A 23,980-nucleotide genomic window follows, 5' to 3' on the forward strand; every position below is an offset into this window, starting at 1 on the left:
TTTCTAGTCCATCGCCTTAACCACTCGGCCACGACTACAGGTAGCTGCAGATTGTTTCTGCGTCCTACATCTAACATATATCACGGATTGTCCGCACTCTTTACTGAGGATTTAATAATGATCAACTTTATATCTTATACACCGAGTTGGACAATAACCCACCCAATCTAATGCCAAACACGTTTGTGGTTATCCGAAAGTGCTGTCCAGGTCTTTTCTAGAAAACGAGTCAGTTCCAGTGACTTTAAACATCATCGCACGTTTTGTCTCACAGGAAATTTATCCTCAGTAACCATTTTGAGAAGTTCTTTAGAGATCTGTGTCTACAACTATCTAGTCCAGTTCCTGTAAGGCTTAATAAATATTAACTGCTATTAAAATGAGCCTTTAAATAAACAATACAATACTGTGAAATTTCTCACTGTTGCTGTGATGTGAATTTTGCTGTCTTTCCTCTTCCAAGCTATAAACTTTTTCAATATAATCATGCTATTAAAAAATGCTAATAAAAATTAGCATTTTAAAATTACATCAAAGTGTTCTATAGGGAAGAATGTCTCTTGCTTCATACATCTGTAAAAATTTTAACTACCAGAAATATTTCTGAGTAAAGTAGGACGCTAGGAAATATTTTTGATGGCTGAATCTGCTTCATTCTAAGGGATTTTCTCTCATCTAAAGAACAACTGTATCTAATATTCTGTGGATAACAGTTTAGAAATACATACAATGACCATCCCCAAAGCCAGGACAAAACCCCATGAACCCCCCACATTTCTGAAATGGCATTACCATCACCACAGTCCTGTCTGCATGTGTGTAGGCATTAGTGAGAAAGTAGGGGTTGGATAGAACATCATTCTCAGCTCAGACCTCTTGCCAGGATCCAGAATATCCAGTTGTCCTAGTAATTTCTTCTTGCATATTCATGCGCATCACACGAACAACTCTCCCCACCTCTACTCCATCCTTCCAGGCGTGGTGGTGCATGTCTGTAATCCCAGCGTCTGGGAAGCTGAGGCAAGAGGATCACTCTGAGTTGGAAGCTAGCCTTGGGAACAGAGAGGCCAGCCCAAGCTTCATAGTGAGACCCTGTTTCAAAGAAATCTAAAAAAGGAAAAATATGGGTATGACTTTGAAGAATTTTTAGTACAAACAATTACATAAGTAAACATTTAAATTGAGAGGTACAGTGTATCATCGTGGATAGACTAGGATTACAGATGTGTGCTATCATACTTAGCCAAATTTTTATTATTTTTATTATAATTTTTTCCCAATATTAAATTAAAACAGGGAATTATCTGTATAATCATTACCGAGTCAACAACAAACATCCTATTGCATTAGTTTTACCTACTTTTTTTCTGCTAAATAATATGAAACTGCTTTGCAGACGAATGGCCTAAATAGTTGAGTGCACATTTCCTAAACAAACACACATTAATATAATCAAGAAGCCATTGTGCTGCTAAAGAAAATGTAGCAATTCTTTAAAAGTATCTAATACATTCAGTCCTTGTTCTCCCTCCTCCTCCTCTCCTGTTCTCTCTCTCTCTCTCTCTCTCTCTCTCTCAACAGGATTTTACTCAATGATCCTTGCTGGTCTGGACCCCTCTGTGTAGACAAAGCTAGTTTCAAACTTGTGATGATCCTCCTGCCTCTGCCTCCAGAGTGCTGGGTTTATACATGTTGGGTCTATCAGTTTTTCTAATTGGGATCCAGTCACCACTGGTTCATTGCATTTGACTGTAATGCCTCTTCAGTCTTTTCTAGCTTAGAACAGTCCCAGACTTTTTGTTTTTTGTTCTGATGACTTTTCTAAAAGTCAAGGTCAGTTCTGTTTCAGAGTTTCCACATGCTGGATGTGGCTCACTTTTCCCTTTTGATATCTGTTTCCTACCCTAAGACTAGGCCTCTAGACCTCCTTGACTTAGGTAATTAGATTTGGGATAAGTATCTTTGATCATCTCTTCTAACTTCTTATCAGGAGGCGGTGGTCAGATGTCCTAATAACTTTGAAAGATGGACAATATCTGTTAGATGACATAAAATAGCTTCTTAGCCAACCACGAAGGGATTCGAACCCTCAATCTTCTGATCCGAAGTCAGACGCCTTATCCATTAGGCCACGTGGTCCCCGTCCACCAAACTTCCCCTTTGGAGATGAAAGCAATTTGTCTCTCCTTTGTGCTTTGTAAATGCTAGTGATGTTATTGTAAACTAATCGGTGAAATACTTTCAATATGTTTCCACCGGACTACCCAGAATAGGAATCTGTTGCTTCAATTATCAATGATAGTTTGCTTTATCGTTCGACGGGAAGCAGGAATAAATGGCCACCCGAGGGAAACGGCTCCGCTTAGAACTAGCTGGAGGGAGGTATTGATCGACACACCCGGGGAGGCATCGCCGCCGGCCGAGCTTCCAAGACAAGAATTCTCTTTGTGCAGTGCACAGATCCGACTCAAACAGAACTAAGACGTAAACTCAAACAGGATAAAAGAAAGTCTAGAGTGTAGACCAGAAATTTCATACCCTGGAAGGTTGATGGAGGAGCGACTTTGACATGTCAGCCCTGGGAAACCTGCACCCGAGGTAGGACTGGAAAAGCCAAGGGGCCACTGGACTTAACACCTCGAGCTCCTGTTCCCACCCAGCAGTCATAAACGCAGGCGCTGACAGCACTGGACCCATCTGCAAGGGCCTGTGAGTGATTCATCGTGAACCTTCCTCCAAGTCCCCCACATCTGTGTGCAAGCCCCAGCCTCCAGCTCCCCAGAGCAACTGTACTGGCAGATAGGGTCTTTAAAGAGGTGTTAATGTAAAATGACGTCTGTGGGTGAGAACTAGCTTCCTAAGAAGAGGAAGTTAGGACACTGGCCCACAGAAGAAAGACCACATGGTTAGAGAGCCAAGAGAGGCCTCAGGAAGAAACTCCTTTATCTGGGGCTTGTGGTCATCAAAACTGTGAGGCAGAAGATCTGTTGTGGTATTTTTAAAAAAGAAAAAGAAAAAAAACCCATTAAAAATTAAAAAAAACTGATCAAACAAAACCAGAAAGAAATGTCTGTCTGTCGCACACTGCTGCTGGCAGGACTCCTGCATCAGTCCCAGCTGACACTACTTAGTTGCCCTTCTCCGTCCTCAAGACTGATCTCCTCCCCTCCTCCCTTCCCCCTCTCCCTTCCCTCTCCCTGTCCCCTCCTTTTCCCTCTGTCGTCGTCATAGTGCCTCCCCCCCTTTTTGTTTCTCTTTCCAGACAGGGTTTCACACGTTCACATTGTAGCCTGGGCTGGCCTGAAACTCACTGTGGACCCCCAGCTGGCCTCAAATTGGAAGCTGCTTTTCTTAGCTGTGTTTTTGACCAGTGACTCTTTGCAAGAGCCTGCTCTCCTGTGCAGATAGGAGACAGAGTCTCAAATCTGGCTTCTCAGGGATAGGATTTGAGGATAATCCTGGGCTGTGGCGTGAGAAAAGATGAATGGGTCAAACTACTTCAACTGTTACCCTAACCTTCCCACCAGAGCTGTGCGGGATCAATGAAAAGCAAGTAGAAGCAGGTAGCGCCCGGAAGCTTGTCCCGAACACGGTCGGCTCAAGTCGTCCCTGTGTTGCTACAGCATCCCTGTGGTGGCCCAGGCTGGCAATTCCAGCAGTCTGGAGCTGCAGGCAGGAGGATCAGGAACTTGAGTTTGACCAAGCCTGGGCTACATGAGACCCCCCCCCATACACACCCTAAAACAAACAAATGAAACAGAGAAAAGAAAGCCAGGAAGTTGTACCCAAACTGGAGCAAAATGTGGGTGTCTGGTCTGCTCCTCCGCATCCCACTTTCCCTGCAGCACAGCCACCGGCAGTTTGGCTGAAACACACTTTTTGATTCTGTTTTTGATTCAGCAGCAGGTGTGGTGGAAACTTTGCCTTTTTCAGCTCTCTGATGCAAGATGGGGGTTGGAGGGTGGGGCCTCTGGTTTGTAAACCCCAAATCCGATGAGCTGAGCAGGAGGCTGGCTGCAAATCCCAGGCAAGGCCCTGTCTCAAAAACCCCACAGCTCTTGGGGGCTGTAGTTCAAGTGATCTCTGCTCTCTACAGCTTTCTTAGCTGATCTGTTTTTAGCTGTTCCCTCTCCTCTGAGCAGTCCTTTGCTACTTTTTGAAAAATAAACAAGAAAAATAAAACAACTCCTCCCAAGCCCTTGTAGTAGTAATAGCAACGATGATGATTATAATGGTGATGGTGATGTGGTGATGCTGACGGTGGTGACTATGATGGTAGTGATGTCGGGATGGTGGATGGTGTGATGGTAGTGATGGTGATGGTTGTGATGGTGGCGATGCTGATGGTGGTGGTGGTGATGGCGGTGATGGTGATGGTAGTGATTGTGATGTAGTGATGGTGATCATGATGGGGATGCTGGTGGTGATTGTGATGATGATGATGGTGGTGATAGTGATGGTGATGATGGTGGTGATGGTGGTGATTGTGATGTAGTGATGGTGATAGTGATGGTGATGATGGTGATAATGGTGATGATGGTGGTGATAGTGATGGTAATGATGGTGATGCTGATGGTGGTGGTGATTGTGATGTAGTGATGGTGATAGTGATGATGATGATGGTGATGCTGATGGTGGTGATGGTGGTGGTGGTGGTGGTGGTGATTGCAGTGTAGTGATGGTGATAGTGATGGTGGTGATGGTGATGCTTCTGATGCTGATGGTGGTGGTGGTGGTGATGGTCGTGGTGGTGGTGATTGTGATGGTGGTGATGATGATAATCCTCGCTGCTACTGATCCTAGAGAGAATTTCTGAGAACCACGGGGCTGAAACATGGAAGTTAAGAGATCACCACCATCACCATCACACATTAGCTTTTGGGGGGAATCACTGCTGTTAACGGTGGCCCGTGTGTACCCTATGGGTACTTATGGGCGCGCGGGTTTCGCAGAGCGCCAGCTGCTGGCTGGCGCCTGTCTCTCGCGTGCCGCTGGGGAGGGTCCCGCGCGCTGTGTTGCTGAGGGTCTCGGCGGCTACTGGATGCTGGCTTCCAGGCGTGTTCCGTTCCAAGCCACCTAGCACTCCCTCTAGGTTCGAGATCCTACGGCCGCAGGATCACGTGGGGAGGTGCGGGAACGGCGAAAGCAGGGTCTTCGAGTCGTTGTTTACGAAGGGACAGCCCCCTCCGGAGAGACTGAATCTTAGGCAGTAAGACACAGGATGCAGTACCGCTCCTTTATTCAGTGACTCAGCTCAGCTCCAGGTCTTAGTGATTCAGCTCCGATTAATTAGGGGAAACCAGGATATTTATAGTGTGAAGGCAGTGGCAAAAGCCTTAGTTGATAGGTGCTTTGTAGGATGCCCCATTTACATGTGGTGGTGGGCTTCCACCAGGCTGCCAGACATTGCCTGATTATCACACAGGAAAACCTGGCAGTTCCTATGCCAGAGGCCATGTATCTGTGACGGCTACTTCAAAGATGAGTCAGGAAGAGAGTAGGGAGGCGCCCCGCTGAGAAAGGGGGTCCTTCCATTCGCTCCGAGCCGGCATGCGGCTATCGGGACATGGAAAGACGACAACCCAAAACAGCAGGAGTCCCCAACAGGTACTAGATAGTTGGTAGGTTCTGTCCAGGAGGCGAGGCCTTGGGTTCCAAAGATCCTTCCTTGCGCACAGGCTGAGGCATGGCGGCGCATAGCAGCTTGGGTAGCGAGACACACGCGGGTCCTGGCGAAGCTGGAAGTCTGGTCCAGGAAGGGGATGCTTCTCGGTTCTCTTTCACTGCGAATCTGAGCTCCATATATTCACGGCTTTTCTGAAAACGGGAAAATTTTAGCAAGTGAGACGCTGCAAGTAAAAAGCAAGCGCTTAGGGTTTGGGGTGTTGACGGTGAATGGGGGGGATTCCTTTCCGCATCACCTGAAGCTGTGAACTGTGGGGCGGGTCAACAGGAATGAGACAGTTTAGCTCCGGGAAGGTCATTAAAGATCCTCAATTCGGAGAGAAAGAGCTCTGCGCTCGTGACCTCGTGGCGCAACGGTAGCGCGTCTGACTCCAGATCAGAAGGTTGCGTGTTCAAATCACGTCGGGGTCAGTGAGAGTCGGTAAATGAGGGGTAATTGAATTACCCTCACCCCAGCTGTAACTCAGGGGTCGTCTCTTCCTCTGGCTTGTCAGCGCGGTGTGGTTCAGCTTTTCTCTTGCTTCTGTCTGTTGAAGTGCATCAGGGAGTGCTGGAAAGTTCTGTGTCTTAGAAACTGTACCCCTAGTGCCTAGCACAGAAGGACTCGAACAATTTTGGAGGAACTATGCAAGTAGGAAGATGAACTACACACTGCTCAGTGCTGTTGGAAAGGTAACAGGGGCTGGGGGTGTAGCCCAATGGTGCCATGCTGACCTGGCAGCCCAGAGAACAAGAACTGAGCAGAAAATGTCAGGGGCGACCTTGACAACAGCTACACACTGTTGCTGGATGCCTGAGGAGTTCCCTTAATTTTATAAAATGATTTTATTAGTATATACTAATTAGACACAATAATGATTTCATTATATTTCCATACATGTATATAATGTATTTGGCCATATCCCCCCTCATCATCCTCTCTGTCCCCCTCTCACTCCTGCTGATCCCAACAGCCTTCTTCTACTTTTATGTTTTGTTTTTTTTTTGGTGTATGTGTGTGTGTGTGTGTGTGTGTGTGTGTGTGTGTGTGTGTGTGACTCAAATTTTCATTAAAGTTGCTGTGCTGGATTGCTTTAGTGTCAATTTGACACACCTGCATAGAGGGAGCCTCAACTGAGGAATCGTCTCCACTGGACTGGCCTATGGTCATATCTGTGGGGCATCTTCTTGATTGTTGAGAGATGTGGGAGGGCCCAGCCCCCTGTGGCAGTGCCACCCCTGGGAATGGTGGGCCTGTGTTGTATAAGAAATCGGGTTGAGCAGGGGACAGGGGAGCAAGCCAGTAAGCAGCATTCCTCCATGGTCTGTGCTCCAGGTTCCTGCCTTGACTTCCCTATGATGGACTGTTTGGAAACCAAATAAACCCTTTCCTCCCCAAGTTGGTATTGGTTCAGAGTGTTTTGTCATAGCAAAAGAGAAGGTAATTAAGACAGTTGCTTACAGGAGTGTGAGCGGGGCACCTTTCCGGTGGTGAGACACTGAAAAGGCTCCCATAGCTGCCTTTCACTGCGTGCAGATGCTCGGGGAGATGCAGACTGGGGAGCCCCTCCTACCTCTGTGACAGCGTGTTTACAGGCCCAATCTTGGGCAGGTGGTCACTGGTCACAGTGGCTAAGAGTTAGGTAGTACTCCGAGCTAGGAAGGCCAGGTTCCAAACAGGGAGCTGCTTGATTAAATAGCAAGGGGTGGGTGGGAAGCAGATGGAAGAATCTACATATTGATCTTCAGTCTAGGTAAATAAAGGTTTGTGGACATACGTATAAAATGACAGAAAACCTGGTTTCTCTAAGAAATTGGCAGAGCGATATTTCAGTTGTTACTGTCATATTTTTGCAACATGATGCAGAATAACATCTGAAAAATAAACTTGGAGGCTGGAGAGATGACTCAGCAGTGGGAGAACTTGTTGCACTTACAGAGGACCTGAGTTCAGCTTCCAGCACCCACATGGCAGCTCACAGCCATCTGCAATGTAACTCCAGTTCCAGGAGACCTATCTGGTGCACTTGCATCATGTAGGCAAACACTCATACAGAAAGAATAAAATATTTCTTAAGAGTGCATACTGCTCTTCCACAGTACCAGATATTGTTTCCCAGCACCTAGGTTGGGCAGCTCACAACTGCCTTTAACTACAGCTCCAGGGGATTCAATGCTCTCTTCTGAACTCAGTGGGCACTCCCCACACAAGTAGCATACATACACACAGATACACATAAATAAATCTGAAAAAAAAAATCCTCACAAAACTCGGAGGGCTTAGCGGTTAACAGCCTTTATTCTTACAGAGGACCCAAGTTCAGTTCCCATCACCCACATCAGGTAGTTCACCTACTTTTAACTCCAGTTCCAGGGGGTCTGACGCCTTTGGGCTCCAAGGGTACTGCACTCACATAAGTGCGCGTGCACGCGCGCGCGCGCGCACACACACAAACACACACAAGCATACATGCACTCACATAGAGAGACACATATATACACACACAATTAGAACAATAAAATAAATTTTTAATAAAAAGAAAATAAACATGAGCACTAGGGTTTATCATAACTTGGATGGCCTTTCCCTCCACTCATTTCTGCTTTCTTCCTCTGATGCTGTTAAAAATGGCAGGACAGACTTAGGTGGCTACATTAGAGAAAGAGACTGTGGTATGCAGCTGAGCTCAGCTCCAAATGACTGCAAGGACGGCTGGGATTCATAGAGAGTGGGTGGGCCAGGGCAGGGCTGGAAAAGTGCTCCAAGGAGGGTGAGTAGGTGTCAGGCTTGGCCTGGCTTGGTGCGATTTTTACTAAAGTTGGGCTAGACAGCCCAAGGTTGAGGCCTAAATGCCAGGAGTACTGGGGTAAGCCTCACTAAAGTGTGGTCAGCAAGGAAATCCTGTCAGTGTTGGGGTGCCTGGACCCTCTTCTCATACTAAGTCACTCTGGGGAACCTCACGACCAGGATCAAAATGGCAGGACCCATGGCTATGAAGAGTCTAGACATTTGTGGGGAAGAGAAGCTGAGACAGGGTCTCATGTAGCCCAGGCTAGCCATAAGCTTGTTAGGTAGTTGGGGGTGTGTCGGGAGCTGTAGGCCCCTACCCCAGGAAATAGCAAGACCTGATTCCTGGCAAAGCTGTTTTTCTGACATCAAGGCTGGCCTGGTTTGAGATTAACCAGATGACTATACTTGAAAGCCTCTCACAAACATGTTGTTCTAACCTGGGCACTTAACACTTGAGAGACTCCCTCATTTTCTCATGTAATTGCTAAGAAACTTTGGTATTACTCTGTAATCACACAAGTGTAACCTCTTAATTGATTTATAACTTGCTATATAGAATTGTGGTGTTACTATGGAATTTACTCTGTGATCAATTGGTGTGGTGTTATTGTGATAATCATTCTGTTAATTGAATTGCTCTACTTCAATGGATTTGTCCCTGCCAACTTCCCCCTCTTCTCACTATAAAAACTTTGTGTAGATGTTCATTAAATGAGACTTGATCAGAAAGCCTGTCTTCTCTCCATTCTTCACATCTCTTGTCCCTTTCCGTCCCCTCTCCTCCCTCCAGATACCCACGCTGACTGTCTCACGGGTCGGGACAGGGGTGAGCTTCTGATTGTCTGCCTCTACTTTCTAAATGCTTAGGTAACAGGAATATACTACCAGGCCCATCCTAAGATTCTCGCTTTGAAAAGCTATAGAGTCCCTTACAAACTAAGAAATAACATTTTGAATTATTCTTTTTTTTTTTTTTTTTTTCTGGAGACAGGGTCTCCCTGTAGCCCAAGCTAGCCTGGAACTTGCTATGTAGACCAAGCTGGCCTTGAACTCACAAAGATACACCTGCCTCTGCCTTCCAAGTGCTGGGATTAAAGGCGCGCACCACCACGCCCGGCTATTTTATTTTTTTAAAATATTTTATTTATTTTTATTTTACATGTATGAGTGTTTTGCCGGGATCAGGGCTCTTTGGGTGCTGAACTGAACCTGGTCCTCTGCAGAAACAGCACATGCTCTTAACCCCCGAGCCATCTCTCCAGCCCGTCTCTCATTTTTATTCTAATCACACGTGATTCGCCACTGTTAGATTTGCTGTGCATATACTCCTGCACCCTATCAAGTTGTTTTTGAGCTCAGCTCTGCATTTGTATCTCATTCCCCACCCTGACTCCAGTGTGACTTCTACTGAGAATGTTTGACAGGGATACAGTATAACCACATTACTGACTCCAATATTCGACAAGGAAATGCTCTGTTCTGTCTAATGTAGATGCCAATATATCGTTTCCGTGGTGTCACAATCCAAAGCCTCTTATCACAAAGGAATCAGACCAGAAAATAGGCTTTTGTTTGAAATAGGAGACATGTTAAGACATGAGTCCTTTTGGAGTGGAGGTATACTTTTCTTGTACCAGATGAAAAACAATTTAAGGGAGGAAGGGTTCATTCTGGCTCAGAGTTCCTGGGATCAGTCTATCACGGTGGGGAAGGTGTGGTGGTCGGAGCATGAGGCGGCTGGTCAGTGTGTCCAGTAACTGAGCTTTCTATCCAAGAGTCAAGTGAAGGCGCTTGGGGGAGAAATTCTTTAGCTCAGGGAAGTGGTCAGTTGACCACATGGTCTCAACATCCTGAATCCTTAGGAGAGATTCTCTACCTAGGTAACTCCCTCCTCAGTTTCTGACACAGAAAAGCTTTGAGGTAATTTTTGTTGTTTAAAAACACTGCGTTTTGGTGCTGGAGAGATGGTTCAGTGCTTAAGACCATTTGCTGTTCTTGCAGGAGATTGAGGTTCAGTTCCCAGCACCTGCATGGTGGCTCATGACCACCTGTAACTCCAGTTCCAGAGGATCTGACACCCTCTTTTGGCCACCATAGACACTTCATGCATGCGATGCACATGCATACAGATAAAACATTCATAAGAAATAAAAGTAAATCTTAAAAACAATAAAAACAATTCTGCCATTGTTAAGATGGAAATACAGAAAAAAAATTAATAAAAAGACACTAAGTGTTTTGGGAGGTGGAGGCAAAAGGATCAAGAGTTCGAGGTCAACCAGGCATGCTGATGCAGGCTTTAGTCCCCCTTTGGGCCTGAAACTTGTTATGTAGACCAGGCCCTCAAACTCACAGAAATCCACCTGCCTCTGCCTCCCAAGTGCTGAGACTGCAGGTGTGAACCACCACACCCAGCTTTTTTAAATGTTTTAGATTTCTCTTTTTCTTTTTAAAATTTTATTTTAAGTGGTTTTAATGTACAACATTTTATTTTCCCTTTGTGGCTCTTTACTGTGCCTTTCTTAATGAGTACTTAGGAACAAATTGTGTAACTTGATCAAGTTTTGAGATATTTCACATCCTTCCCAGCTCTGTATTTTTCTGCATCTAGGACTTAGAGATAGCTGGTTTACAGCTCAGTTCTTTTCAGACCAGGAAGAATCTCTTAACTGGCTGCTGCAGCGTCGCGCCTTTTCTGTCTTCCAAAGCATCTAATCACAGCTGCCAAATCGGTCCTTTTCATGATGTGCACTGCAGAGTGCTCTAAGTGAAAGACAGGCCAGAGGACCAGCCTGCCGGCTTGCATCCTATTTTATCCAGGCATTCTGAGTCCATTTCCTTCCTGAAACCGAAGCCCCAAGCTTCTTTTCGTAGAGATAATCTATTTGTTTTGGAGAGCTAATCTATTTTCATAATCTTAAAAAAAAAATTAGTCCTTTTTCCTCCAAACCCACTGAAAAGGCCTCAAAAATTGGGATTGTTGGGGTCCTAACCTACTTTTTACTTCCAGGTAATTTTGGCTTCTGGTTCCAAAGTGCCTCCGTGACCCAGAACTGGGAGGCCATCCTCTCCAGGGCCAGAAACAGGGGTGTAAGCGCGCTGTAGGGGTCCCGAGAGCCGCCGCTCTCAGAACTCTTCAGCGACAGTCCTTGCCTTCTCAAACATGGCTCACAAGGGAGTAACAGCCAGGCCTGTCCCAAGACATGGCGATTTGGTGCTTCGCCTCGGAAGACACCTGCGACTTGCTACAGTACTCAGACGAATTTGCTTCTTGAATAAGAGATTTCCAGAACTTGATTTTATCAGGCATTTAAGTAGGAGACGTATAGAGAAAAAGAACTGTATTATGTGGGAAGTTTATAGGCGTTGTGCACCGTGAGAATTATATGGAAGCAAAAATGCCATTTTTTCCTCTTATATGGCTATGTATCCAACTTCCGTTTAGTTCACAGGCATTCTCAGAGATAGAAATTTCACTTTAGATTTTTTTTTTGTTGTAAAGTTCTAGATGGAAATATTTCTAACTTTGTACTACAAAGGGACTACAGAAAAAATTGCTATATATAGAAGCACAACACAGCTGTTTTCACAGCTGAGCATTGGTGGTTCAGTGGTAGAATTCTCGCCTGCCACGCGGGAGGCCCGGGTTCGATTCCCGGCCAATGCACAACAGTTTTTCCTCCGCGCACAGGAAAATTTATAGTTACTGTGACTCCCCCGAAGTCTGCGGATTTCGGGACGTCCAAAGGTTTATAGTTACTGTGACTCCCCCGAAGTCTGCGGATTTCGGGACATCCAAAGGTTTTTTCCATTTGCCATGCGCAGCGCTAGGTTTTCCAGCATGAGGCAGTTCCGGCTCTCCAGTGGCCTCTGCCCTCAGCTGACCGGTTTTCCGGGAAGAGTTCGGAAGCTCTGCGGTTTTAGGGGGAGAGCAGTGGTGTGGAGGCGTCGAGTGGATCCAGGCAGAGTGTCGGGGAAAGACGGGAAAATCGAAAGCGAGAACAGAGCAGACCTAAGCAGGCAAACGCCAAACGTCTTTGAATACATACTTGAAGCCACCGCGCCACACGCCAGCAGAGTGGCGCAGCCGAGGCGTGCTGGGCCCATAACTCAGCAGAGGTCGATGGATCGTAAACCATCCTCTGCTAGGCGGTGGGAGCTTTTGGATGCGAGTCCAGATCTTAGAGCAACACGCAGTTAGGGGGGATCACAGCCTCCAGCACAAGTTTTGGTCCCGGACCTGGTGGTGGAGAGACTCTCAAAGGTAATCACAAAGGAAGGCCAGCTTCCGGTCGTGCGCTCCCTGGGGTCCACTCCCGGGTCTCAGCCCCAGAGCTACACGGCTGAGGTCTCGGTCCGGGCGGCGTTGCACCGAAGGTACTACTTCTCATGGGAATAAATCCCGGTGGCTCAGGCAGTTTCGTAGTCGTGGCCGAGTGGTTAAGGCGATGGACTTGAAATCCATTGGGGTCTCCCCGCGCAGGTTCGAATCCTGCCGACTACGCAGTTGTGTTTTCTTGGCCAGGGTCCCTTCCTGCCGTCCACGCCCAGTAAACAAGGTTATCTTTTATAAAAGTTCCTTTTCTTCTGAATTGAAGAGGATGCCAGCGGAGTCCACGGAACGCTGGTGCCTGACCTGGACTTCCGTCTCTTCACTGGGTTCCCACGCCTCGCCGGCCTTTCACACCCGCACGCGCGCCGCAGCTTCTGCCCTTCTGGGAGCCTGACCTTGTGAAATCTACGCTTCTAGCGGACACGCCAGGCTGCCCTGCCTTCCTTATCGCTGCGGAGGACAGAACTGCATCGTGGACATGCCAGACAGAACTGGTTCTGGGTACAGCTATTTTAAAAGAAATCTGTTGCTGTCCAAACCCCTTACGCGTCCTAACGCATACGCTTACTGTTGGCGTAACGTAAGACAGAGCAAAGGGAACACGGTAACATTTCTTATTGGTATTCCAAGAACAAACAATTCATTGTGAAATCCGGATAAGGACAAAAGAAGGAAACAAGAGATTTACGGAAGCAAAAAGGTCATTTTTTTCCTCCGAAGTTCCTGGCATCTTTCATTTTTTTCTGGCATTTCCCATAGCTTAGATTTCCAGGTTCTGGATCTTTCGCCTGTAGACTCTCGGGGTAGCAAATCATCAAGGCCCAGGTTTAGGAGTCAGCAGACGCTCGGATCTCATTTTGCAGGGCATAGTTGTACTCCGGCACCCGCCCGGCCATAGAATAACTTTGTTGTCAACCCAGATTCCAAAACGAGGCATACTCGCTTCTCTTTGTCAAAAGTCTGCAGAAAAGCTTACCGTCGTCGGCCCCATGGTGTAATGGTTAGCACTCTGGACTTTGAATCCAGCGATCCGAGTTCAAATCTCGGTGGGACCTTCTGAGGTTTTGTAGTTTCTTTACACCTACCGGCCTTCTTCAGGCCTCCCTTTCAGACTCATTTCTGGTTACGGAAATGACTGGTGTGGTCAGGGTGCTGAGTATTCACGGTTCAAGGTTTCCTCCCAGTCAGCTTAGCTTCATTGGAACCTCTTCAAAATGTGTTTTCCAGTGAAATCACAGTAATGGCATTAGGAAGGTCTTCACACATGTAAGGATTATTTGTTCATCTTGTTTAATGGCTATCATGCTAGTCTCTGAATTCAGGAACTGAGTCAACCTGTCTTTGGGAAGTCAGAAATCAGAAACACGTGCCGCCTGCTTCCACAACCTCCTGTGATTCCCCTGAAGCATTTGCCATACCTAGTTGGTTCAAAGTGCTCCATCTCCAAAATTTCAGTTTCTGTCTTTCCTGGAGGCTATTTTAATTAAATCTGTTATTTGGGTATAGACTCTCCTGACCCAGAGAGGTTTGGGCTGCAAGTGATACAGTTGTGTGGAACTTAGGGTTTCTACTGTTTGAGACCCTGTTACCTGAGCTCATGGGTGGACATTATTAAAAGCGCGTGGCAGCCTTTGAGTAATTACCAGCTTCAGGGGACACATTATTTAATGGTTAGCACTTCAAGTCGCAGTGGGTCTATGTCAGGTTTGGTGACCTTAGTCTTAGTTTTACAAACTAGGAGTTTGTCTGGCATGCATGGACACACCCTCAGACTCAGGCTTCCTCATCCCGTGAACAAATCTTAGCTCCTTGCTCTTTCCTCTAGGTAAGGAAAGCTGTCCTGCCCCCACCATCTCCCTTTTCTTATTTATTTTGTGTTTCATTATGTTATGATAAACGCACACATGATTTCTTAGAATATAATACTGGGTACAGGTGACAAAGAGAAACACGTTCCTTGGTGCAGAGCTCGATGGTAGTCGTGGGTGTCGTCAGGACCTGACACAGCAAGGCGTTGTGGTCGACAGGCACCTCACCATCGCCTGTGCAGCACACTGACTTTTTTGATTTCGATGAAATGAAGTATAAAAGACAAAACAGCAAAGAACATTTCCTAACCTTGACCCATCACAGATTGTAAAACAGTCACCATGAGTCTCCTGACGACTAAGAGACCAACTGTTGGCAGCTTTGACTTCGTTCTGTTCTTACTTTCCACATAAATATACTCAGATACCCAAACACTAACTTTTGGTTTTGTTTTTCACATGGTATTAGTAACAGAAATTTAGAGATGAGGTGTGTGAATACATTATCTGATAGTGTTCAATCCAGAATTAAACCTCTTTCTTTGACCTTCCCCCAAACCACTCAGTCCAGGCACAAAAGCCCTTTCCCCCTGAGCCTTCCAAGCCTTCTCAGGACATGTTTTCTTTCCAGGTGTGACAGAAGGAAAGTAGGTCTGTCCTGCTGAGAGTGTGGACCTGCTGGTCTTTGGTTGGAAGCTGTAGAAACAGGTAACCTATTGAATAGCAATGCCAAATGATCAGTTTTGCCACATTTACTTGTGTAAACAAACCCTAACCCCCCCTTCCCCCCCAGCCCTGCAATTCTGCACCTCAAAGTCCACATTCTGTGGTCTACCATTAGAATCAATCACAATTTGTGCTGAATGCAAATTGCAACTCTTCATCTATAGCCCGCCTGAATTCCTCAGAGTTGAGGATTCTTATTATTATGCCTGTCTTTGTGAGACAGGGTCTCTGTGTAGCCCCAGCTGGCCTGGAACTCACAGAGATCCACCTGCTTCTGCCTCCTGAGTGCTGGAGTTAAAGGTGTTCACTATCACACCCGGCTGAGGTGAGGATTATGTCTGAGAGGCATTAATTAATGTCATACAGCAGGCATTTATTTGAGGTGTCCACTTAGTAGCAACCAGGAATGGATGATGATGAAAATAATAATATAATAATAATAATAATAAACAAAAGTATTAACGAAAATGGCCATGAAGACAAGAGAAAACCCCGCTCTTTAGGGAGGGTCTTTTTGAGACAGGGTCTCCCTGTAGCCCCAGCTGTCCTGGAACTCACTATGTAGACCAGGCTGGCCTTGAACTCACAGAGATCCGCCTGCCTCTGTCTTCCAAGTGCTGGGATTAAAGGCGTGCGCCACCACGCCCAGCTCTAACTGCTTTTAAAATGAGTGCAAATGCCATTCCTATCAGCCTCGTGCTTTGCTCCTTTTTCTGATTCGATTCTCCCCTGTGGTCTTAAGTTTTTCTTCCCTGGTCCCCTCCCCTCCCTCTCCTTGGCGAACTTCTATTTATTTTCTATTTTTAGTTTTCGTCTTTTTGCAGACAGGATCTCCATCTCCCAGAGATCCGCCTGCCTCTGCCAAGGGAGTGCTGGGATTAAAGGCGTGTGCCACCCCACCCAGTTCTTTCTCTCTTTTTTAAAAATTTTAAATCAAACTAAGGGGGCCATTTGCAGAGAGCATTGACAGTGTGAAACTGTGAGATGAAAATGACATTAAGAAACAAACAACAACAACGAAATCGAGGGAGACGCAACAGATGACCCGTCTCAATTCTCCTGTAGGGATGACTCGGCAAACTCCCTTTTAAGAGTGACGAGGTGGCCGAGTGGTTAAGGCGATGGACTGCTAATCCATTGTGCTCTGCACGCGTGGGTTCGAATCCCATCCTCGTCGACCCACTCTTTTTGCGTTTTGTCTCCCACCGCAGGTCCTTCACCGTCGCTCCTCCCCCTCACTGGCTACCAGCATTATCTGATAGATCCTAGCCTTTTAGGAACACAGCACCCCTTCCCTCCTCCCCTCTCACTTCCCGAATGAGGTTCCTTCTAAGTAAAGCTTATGCTCTCCTCTGTCAAAATACCTTTACAAGATTCAGATCAAAGACCCCCCCCATGGCGCCCCCCCCCCCATGAATTTCCTGGAAGAAAAGGCATCACTGTCTTAACTGAAGATCTCAATCATTTCCAGTCTCTTCTCTCTTGGTCCACTCACATCTCAATTGTAGATCACAGACCCATAAAAGCCAGCTGCTCACCTGCTTTCACTGTACAGCAAAATATAGGAAGAGATGGTGTCCCCAGTAGAGCCACAAACTGTCTCTTTTATAGATAAGAAACCTGAGGTTTAGACCAGGTGCTTAAATCGGTAAAGTCTTTCCAAGACGTTCCAGCGCTGCAACTGGGCTTTTGAGGTTCTCTGGAAACCTGAGGCACTTCTGACTTTTGAGTTTTGTTTTGTGTATATGTGGCTGCAAGATGGTTTACAAACTTGGCCCCACTTGATGTGGTGAAGGTGACAGTTCAGACTGGAAGGCACCATGGATCCTTCAAAACATGATGACATGGTCTGTCCCAGAGCCTTCTGATATCAGGAACACGTGAACTGGCCATGTAACTAAAACCTAAAGAGAGACTGCGATAGAGTTGGAGATGAGGAGAGAGAGGGAGCGAGGGAGAGAGGGAGGGAGGGAGAGAGACAGTTCTTAGAACATTTCTGAGCAAACCTGGGGAAGGAGGATATTTCAACTTGCTAAGTAAAGAAAGGATGGAAGAGTAGGAGAGATGGGGTGGGTAAGCCCGAGACCCCAGGCCGTGGGCCACCCATCCCGCTCTCCCTCTGGAAGGCTCTTTGTGCTCTTGGGATTGTACCTACTTTCAGTTTTAATGACCCTTGCTTGCTCCAACTCTGTGTCACGATTCTTCCCAATGCAAGAACAGAAGGAAATCTGGTAACAGCAGCAGCCGTCAGCCGTTTCAGCTGTGGATCTGTCCTAGTTTGTTTCTCCATTGCTGAGACAAAACACACTGACCACTACCAACTTGAGGAGGAAAGGATTTATTCAACTTTCATCTCCTGAGTCACAGTTCATCAGGGAGCCCAAGGCAGGAACTCACGGCAGGAACCTGGAGGCAGGAGCTGGAGCACAGGCCATGGAGGAACGCTGCTCACTGGCTTTCTCCCCTGGCCCAAGCTCAACCTGTTTTTCTTACACAACACAGGCCCACCTGCCCAGTGGGCTGGGGCAGCCCTCATCACTCAACAATCAAGAAGACGCCCCACAGACATGGCCACAGGCCAGTCCAATGGAGGCGATTCACTAGTTGAGGCTCCCTCTACCCAGGTGTGTCAACTTGACACTAAACCTATCCAGCACAGGACTGAACAGCAGATGCTTCCTGCCAGGCTTGGGTCAGGTACTGAAGATCCATCACTGAGATAGAAGAGGAACATAACACACCTGTTACTATCAGACGCTACCCTGCTGAATGCTTAGCAGATACAGCAAATCATGCCTGGACAACTCTTTTCTCTGTTTCTTTTTAGTGCTGGGGATCAAACTCAGGCCTTCATCTATCAGCAGACAAATGCTCTACCACTATGAAAGATGTCCAATTCCTTAATCGCTTATTAAGAGGATTTTATTATTTTAAATTATGTGCATGTGTGTGCACCTCTGTGTGGGTATGTGCATATCAGTGCAGGTGCCCTTGGAGGACACAGGTGTTAAATCCCCCAGAGCTGGAGCTACAGGCAGTTGTGAGCTGCCCAACCTGTGTTCTAGGAACTGAATTTGGGTTCTCTTCAATGCAAAGAGACAATGCACTCCTAACTGACAAGTCATCTTTCCAGCCTCCTAAATAATTTCTAATAAAGGAAGTTATTTGTGAAATAGAATTTGGTATGCTAAAAAGTGAACCTCACACTTGGAGAAAATGTAAATTAGAATTACTGGGCGGGGAGACTGTGGTGGTTTTAATGAAAATGTCCCCCATAGGCTCCAAGTGTTTGGACATTTTGTCCCCACATGGTGGCGCTGTTTTGGGACGTTTTAGAAGGTGTGGCTATCCTGGAGGAAGCACGTGGGCTTAGAGAGTTCTTAAGCCTTGCCAGCTCACCAGTCCCTCTCTTGCTTCCTGTGCCTGCGTCATGATGTGAGAGCTTAGCTTCTGCTGCTCCTGCTCCAGCCACCTCCAGCCACCATGCCTCCCTGCCATGATGGACTGTAATTCTCCTGGAACTGTAAGCTCAAATAAACTCTTCTATAAATTGCTTGGGTTGGTGTTTCTATCACAGCAACAGAAAAGTGACTAATACAGTGACTGATAATTTATATCAGAAACTTTGAAACCTGCTTGATGACTAATGTCTGTAATCCCAGTATTTGGGATCCTGAGGCAAGAGAATCACCTTCAGTTCCAATCCAGCCTGAATGTACTCTGTAACTCATAGATTCCAATTCTGGTTTCATTGTATGATTTTATTTCAAAGGTCTCATTCTGTTGCCCAGGCTGGGCTTGAACTCTTCTCTCAAGCCAAGTTCCTGGCTTGGCCTCAGCAGTAACTGGGCTGTGTGTTGCTGTGCCCAGCTAATTCTGTGTGTTTTTTCCAAAGTAGGAAGGAAATGCTACCCAAAATAAAACTGATAGTACAGATCAGAAAGACGCTGTCAAGACTGACAACATCTAATGAACGAGAGAGTGCTTGAAGGCCTGACTCTGTGACTTCTAGAAAGAAACAGGGCATGCAAGAGATTTGGCTGCTGGAAGGGACATGTAAGATAGCACTGCTTATATATGACTACGGTAAATGGAAACACGTACCAGGAGAATGGCCAGGACACCCTGTGTTATTCTTAAAGGACCATCAGACCATTACAGTTTATAATATACAGAAAAGTGCAAAGTGAACATTGTGTAAAAATGTACAAAGCATGCTGGGTGTGGTGGTGCACCCCTTTAGTTCCAGCACTCAGGAGGCAGAGGCAGGGGGATCTCTGTGAGTTCCAGGCTAGCTTAGGCTACATAGCAAGTTCCAGGCCAGTCAGTGATACAGGGTGTGATCCTGTCTCAAAAAACAAAACAAGGGTGTGGTGGAATATGCCTTTAATCCCAGCACTTGGGAGGCAGAGGCAGGAGCATCTCTGTGAGTCTGAGGACAGCCTGTTCTACATAGAGAGTTCCAGGCCAACTGGAGCTACAGAGAGACCCTCTCTCAAAAAGACAAACAAAAACAAAACAAAACAAAACAAAACAACACACACACACAAACAAACAAACAGAAACCAAAAACAACCTGCAAGCAGGCACATGCCTTTAATGCCAGCCCTTGGGAAGCAGAGGCAGGCAAATCTGTCCATCATCAAGGCTGGCGAAGTCTTTGTAGCAAGTTCCAGGCCAGCTGGGGCATAGGGAGACACTGTCTCAAAAAACCAAACCAACCAAACAACCCCCTCCAACAGCCTCCCAAAAGCATAGTACACACACACACACACACACACACACACACACACACACACACAACACACACACACACATGCACACACACACGTGCTTACACAATAAGTGAATAAATGTAATAAAATTAAATTTTAAAAATAGAAATGTTGCTGGGTATGGTGGTGCATGACTTTAGTCCCAGCTCTACCAACATCAGAAAAGATGAATAAAGCTAGTAAATAAAAACTGAACACTTTTTCCACTCACCTTTAAAGAGCACTTAATCATTTGGTCCTGAATGTTCCCTAAATAAATGAAAATACGACAATCTTAATAAAAAACAGTAAGTTGGAAAAAAATTGCTGCAACTGTGTCATGTAAAGATTGTGTTCACATGTTTAACCCACCTCCTCTTGACCTGGTTTAGTGTTGCCTAAAAGCAAAGTGCTACAAGTTAGCGGACTCTGATTTTGTGATCATTTAGTAATTCAACCTTTAAGAGTACTTGCTTAGCATGGGAGGAGCTGAGTCCTGGGTTTGATCCCCAGTATTGCCAAGGGGAAAAAAAAAAGCTCAAAACGGTACAACGGTTGGTAGTGAATTTGGTGGCCCTTTGATGCCCTCAGGCAGCTGGGTTGAAGCCTGCGTCAGCTGTGGGGCAGTGAGGCTGTCTCCGTGGAGGCTCCAAGGGCCTGGTTGTGGCTGTCTTGGTTACCGTCCAAAATTTGGAAGTTGTGGATAAACCTCATCACATGCAGATTTCCTTGGGAACAGAAGTTTCCAGTTCATTTGGGCAAAGAACAGCAAGGCACCCAGGAGCTTACAGGATCTTTGGGTGCTGGAGATGGAAGCCAGGGCCTCTTTAAACTAAGTGCCCCACCACCGAGCCACACCACAGCCCTGTCCTGCTCTTTCTGAGCATTGGACTGAATGCTAAGTTTCTCCTTTTTTAGCATTACTTTTTTTTTTTTTTTGGTTTTTTTGAAAAAAGGCCTCCCTTTAGCCCCGGCTGTCCTGGCACTCCCCATGTAGACCAGGCTGGCCTTGAACTTACAAAGATCCGCCTGCCTCTGCCTCCCAAGTGCTGGGATTAAAGGCGGGAGCCACAACGCCCGGCTTTTCTTATTTTTAAAATTTAGATTGTTGGTTTTCTCTGACCAAAGGCCAACAGAAACACGCCCTCAGTTGAGCAAAGCTGGATTTATAGGAGATGGAGGGGCGGGGAGGGGACACAGAACATGGAACATTTGGCCACTTTTTGCTATTTGTTAGTGTCCGTGTCTCACATCTGTACTATCACATGACTATGGCATGTCTCCCTCCCTCCGTCCCTCCGTCCCTCTCTCCGTCCCTCCGTCCCTCCGTCCCTCCCTCCGTCCCTCCGTCCCTCCCTCCGTCCCTCCGTCCCTCCCTCCTCCTTCAGGTCTTTTCCCCATCCATTCTAAAAGAGCATCGGAACATGATTTTCTGAGTTCCAGCCCGGAAGCAGTATGGCTCACATTTCTCAGAGTGTGGATATTTTATGTTCTGGATTTGGCAACTATTTCTAGGCCCTAGTGACTCTTTAAGACTCAGGATGTCCACGGCTGCCCTGAGTTTTCCGTTGTCCTCCGTGGCTTTTCCTGGTTGGGGCAGACTTTCCCCTTTTCTATACTTTTCAGTCTATGCAAGAAAAGAAAGGAAAACGGGGAAAGACTCCGAGTCCGGCTGTTTTTATCTTCGTGGACCAGAATTTCCATTTCTGACAGCTGTGGTGTTACAGGCCTGGAATTCCATCACTGGGGGTGGGGGTGAGGGATGGTTCTTCTAAGCCTTCGAGGATGGTCTCTTTCTTTCCTTTCAATAACAGGAGTAAGGAAAAATAACTTTTGAAAAATACAAAAGGTCAGATTTATTTTTCTTTTAAGTAGACTTGGCAAACGAAATTTTATGTAGGGCTGGGTTAGAAAAGGGACAATTAACCACGAAGGGATTCGAACCCTCAATCTTCTGATCCGAAGTCAGACGCCTTATCCGTTAGGCCACGTGGTCACACGCCCCTACTTTTACTCTGGAACTTTAAAACTAAAACAAACTTTCTGTTTGGCGTATGCTCTTGCTGTAAACCCTTCACAGAAGGCGGTGACGTCTGCGCCCTCACGTTACCGGGATTATTTGAGGCCAGGGGACTGGATTTAGGAAAGGCTGGCCTTGTGGTATTTCGGGATTGCAACACACGGCTGATTCGTGCAGAGAAAAGGGTTTGTGTTTCCGCAGTCGCTTCCCTGTCCTGCTGACGCCCCCGGTGCGTCTGCCCGGACCAAGAAACTGCACCGGCCGTTCCCCCTGCCATGCCTGCGGATGCTGAGGGGACGAGGCATGGCAATGCCCTCCCCGAACCCCGTTCTTTAGGTATTTTCTCTGATTTTTATTACGTGGTAGACATCGCAACGAAGCCCCAGTAATGTCTGTACTTCAAAAAGAATATTTTCCTTGGGCTTCCTGTGCGTGTAAAGCCCAGGGCCGATACTATTTTTAGATTAGTTTTCGTATGCTAAGAACCAAAGAACCCCCCAATAGAGATAGCAAACATTTTTAACTAATATCATTTTTTATATTTAATTAATTAATTTATTTATTTTGGAGGCAGGGACTCCCTGTAGTCCCAGCTGGCCTAGAACTCACCATGTAGACCTGGCAAGACTTGAACTCACAGAGATTCACCTGCCTCTGCCTCCCAAGTGCTGGGATTAAAGCCATGTGGCGCCATGACGCTTGGCTAATTTATGAGTTTTTTATAAAATGGAGCGTGCCTTTAATTTCAGCCCTCAAGAGGCAAAGGCAGGCAAATCTCTGTGAATTCTGTGAATGGAAATTCCCAGAAAAATCTTCAAATTTCAAGCTGGACTTTCTTCTCCAAAGGCTGATCAAGTGATTAGAACTTGAGTGATTGTGAAGTTTTTAATGCTGCAGGTCCAGACCCTAATTATCATTTTCCTTGGACCATCTCTAGCCCCCTAAATATCCACTCCTTGCCCACCGTTGTTTCTGATGTAACATCCTGTGACTGACTAACAGATTAAACCTTTTGGAATGTATTGACTTAGCAGGCCAACAGCTTCCACCAACCAAAAGACTGAGCGTGACCAGCACCGGAGCCTGTAGCTGAGATGTCTCTTCTGCTGTGTCTGCCAATGTATTTGCTAAGCGTCTTCATTTATGACTTTTGTTCTGTTACTATAAAAACTACATGGAACTGCTTTCATTCTGGAATATGGAATCTGGGGAAGCCTGAATCTGTGTCCCCAGGCTCCAGAATAAATTATCTGTTATCCCCTTTGAGGTGAGAGTTACTCTTTTGTGTCAACAGTCCCAGGCCAGCCTGGTCTCCATAGCCAGTTCCAGGTCAGACAGACTCTGCTACAAAAACAAATACAAATGAAAACCAACAGAACAAAGCTGAAAGCAACAAAACAATTCCAGGGGCCACAGCACATGGTAATTAAAAGTACCAGACAGGTGGGATGAACCTTGTGGGATGCTTAACAGCCATACTTTGAGGCCTATACTAATCTGGTCAGAGGGACTTAAAGGATAGTTTTTTGCTCCTTGCCCTCCAAGGTCAATTAAGTTCCAGGGGACTATGGAGCATCTCTCAAAATGTCCTGCAACTGGTGAGTCACCCATCCTCTTGTTCAGGGAGGCCATGGAGACCCCAGCAGATGGACTTGATCCAGTGTTCAGTCTACAAATGGAGGGTCAACTCAGAGGAAACATCTCATTCATGCTCCCAAGTGAAGCCAGCCACAGTCAAGCAAGACCTTTGACTTGTCTTCACATAGATGGAACTGGTAAAAGAAAGGAGCCAGGAGCTCCTCCCAAGCCCATGTGACCCCTGAGGAACAGATTCTCAAACGACCTTAAGTGTAAAAATAAATTGATTTATTTGGGCCAACTGTA

At 46.4% G+C, this 23,980-nt stretch overlaps 8 non-coding genes across 8 annotated transcripts in view; 5 read left to right on the plus strand and 3 right to left on the minus strand.

The window, feature by feature from the left end:
• The window catches only part of Trnas-aga, an 82-nt gene extending 44 nt beyond the window's left edge, over window positions 1-38 (minus strand). Inside the window, exon 1 of the tRNA in view lies at window positions 1-38. This exon is cut by the window's left edge and continues 44 nt beyond it. This is a non-coding gene — a tRNA (tRNA-Ser).
• A 2,028-nt stretch (window positions 39-2,066) lies between these two features.
• Window positions 2,067-2,139, minus strand: Trnar-ucg. Its single transcript has one exon. It is a non-coding gene; the product is annotated as a tRNA-Arg (tRNA).
• A 3,885-nt stretch (window positions 2,140-6,024) lies between these two features.
• Trnaw-cca lies at window positions 6,025-6,096 on the plus strand. Its single transcript has one exon. It is a non-coding gene; the product is annotated as a tRNA-Trp (tRNA).
• Window positions 6,097-12,051: 5,955 nt separating this feature from the next.
• Trnag-gcc lies at window positions 12,052-12,122 on the plus strand. The gene has a single exon. It is a non-coding gene; the product is annotated as a tRNA-Gly (tRNA).
• A 755-nt stretch (window positions 12,123-12,877) lies between these two features.
• Trnas-uga lies at window positions 12,878-12,959 on the plus strand. Its single transcript has one exon. It is a non-coding gene; the product is annotated as a tRNA-Ser (tRNA).
• Window positions 12,960-13,771: 812 nt separating this feature from the next.
• Window positions 13,772-13,843, plus strand: Trnaq-uug. Its single transcript has one exon. It is a non-coding gene; the product is annotated as a tRNA-Gln (tRNA).
• Window positions 13,844-16,417: 2,574 nt separating this feature from the next.
• On the plus strand, window positions 16,418-16,499 carry Trnas-gcu. The gene has a single exon. It is a non-coding gene; the product is annotated as a tRNA-Ser (tRNA).
• Window positions 16,500-21,999: 5,500 nt separating this feature from the next.
• Window positions 22,000-22,072, minus strand: Trnar-ucg. The gene has a single exon. It is a non-coding gene; the product is annotated as a tRNA-Arg (tRNA).
• Window positions 22,073-23,980: the final 1,908 nt, after the last annotated feature.

This window comes from Nannospalax galili, unplaced genomic scaffold, assembly GCF_000622305.1.
Source record: "Nannospalax galili isolate Female #2095 unplaced genomic scaffold, S.galili_v1.0 scaffold456, whole genome shotgun sequence".
NCBI lineage: Eukaryota > Metazoa > Chordata > Mammalia > Rodentia > Spalacidae > Nannospalax > Nannospalax galili.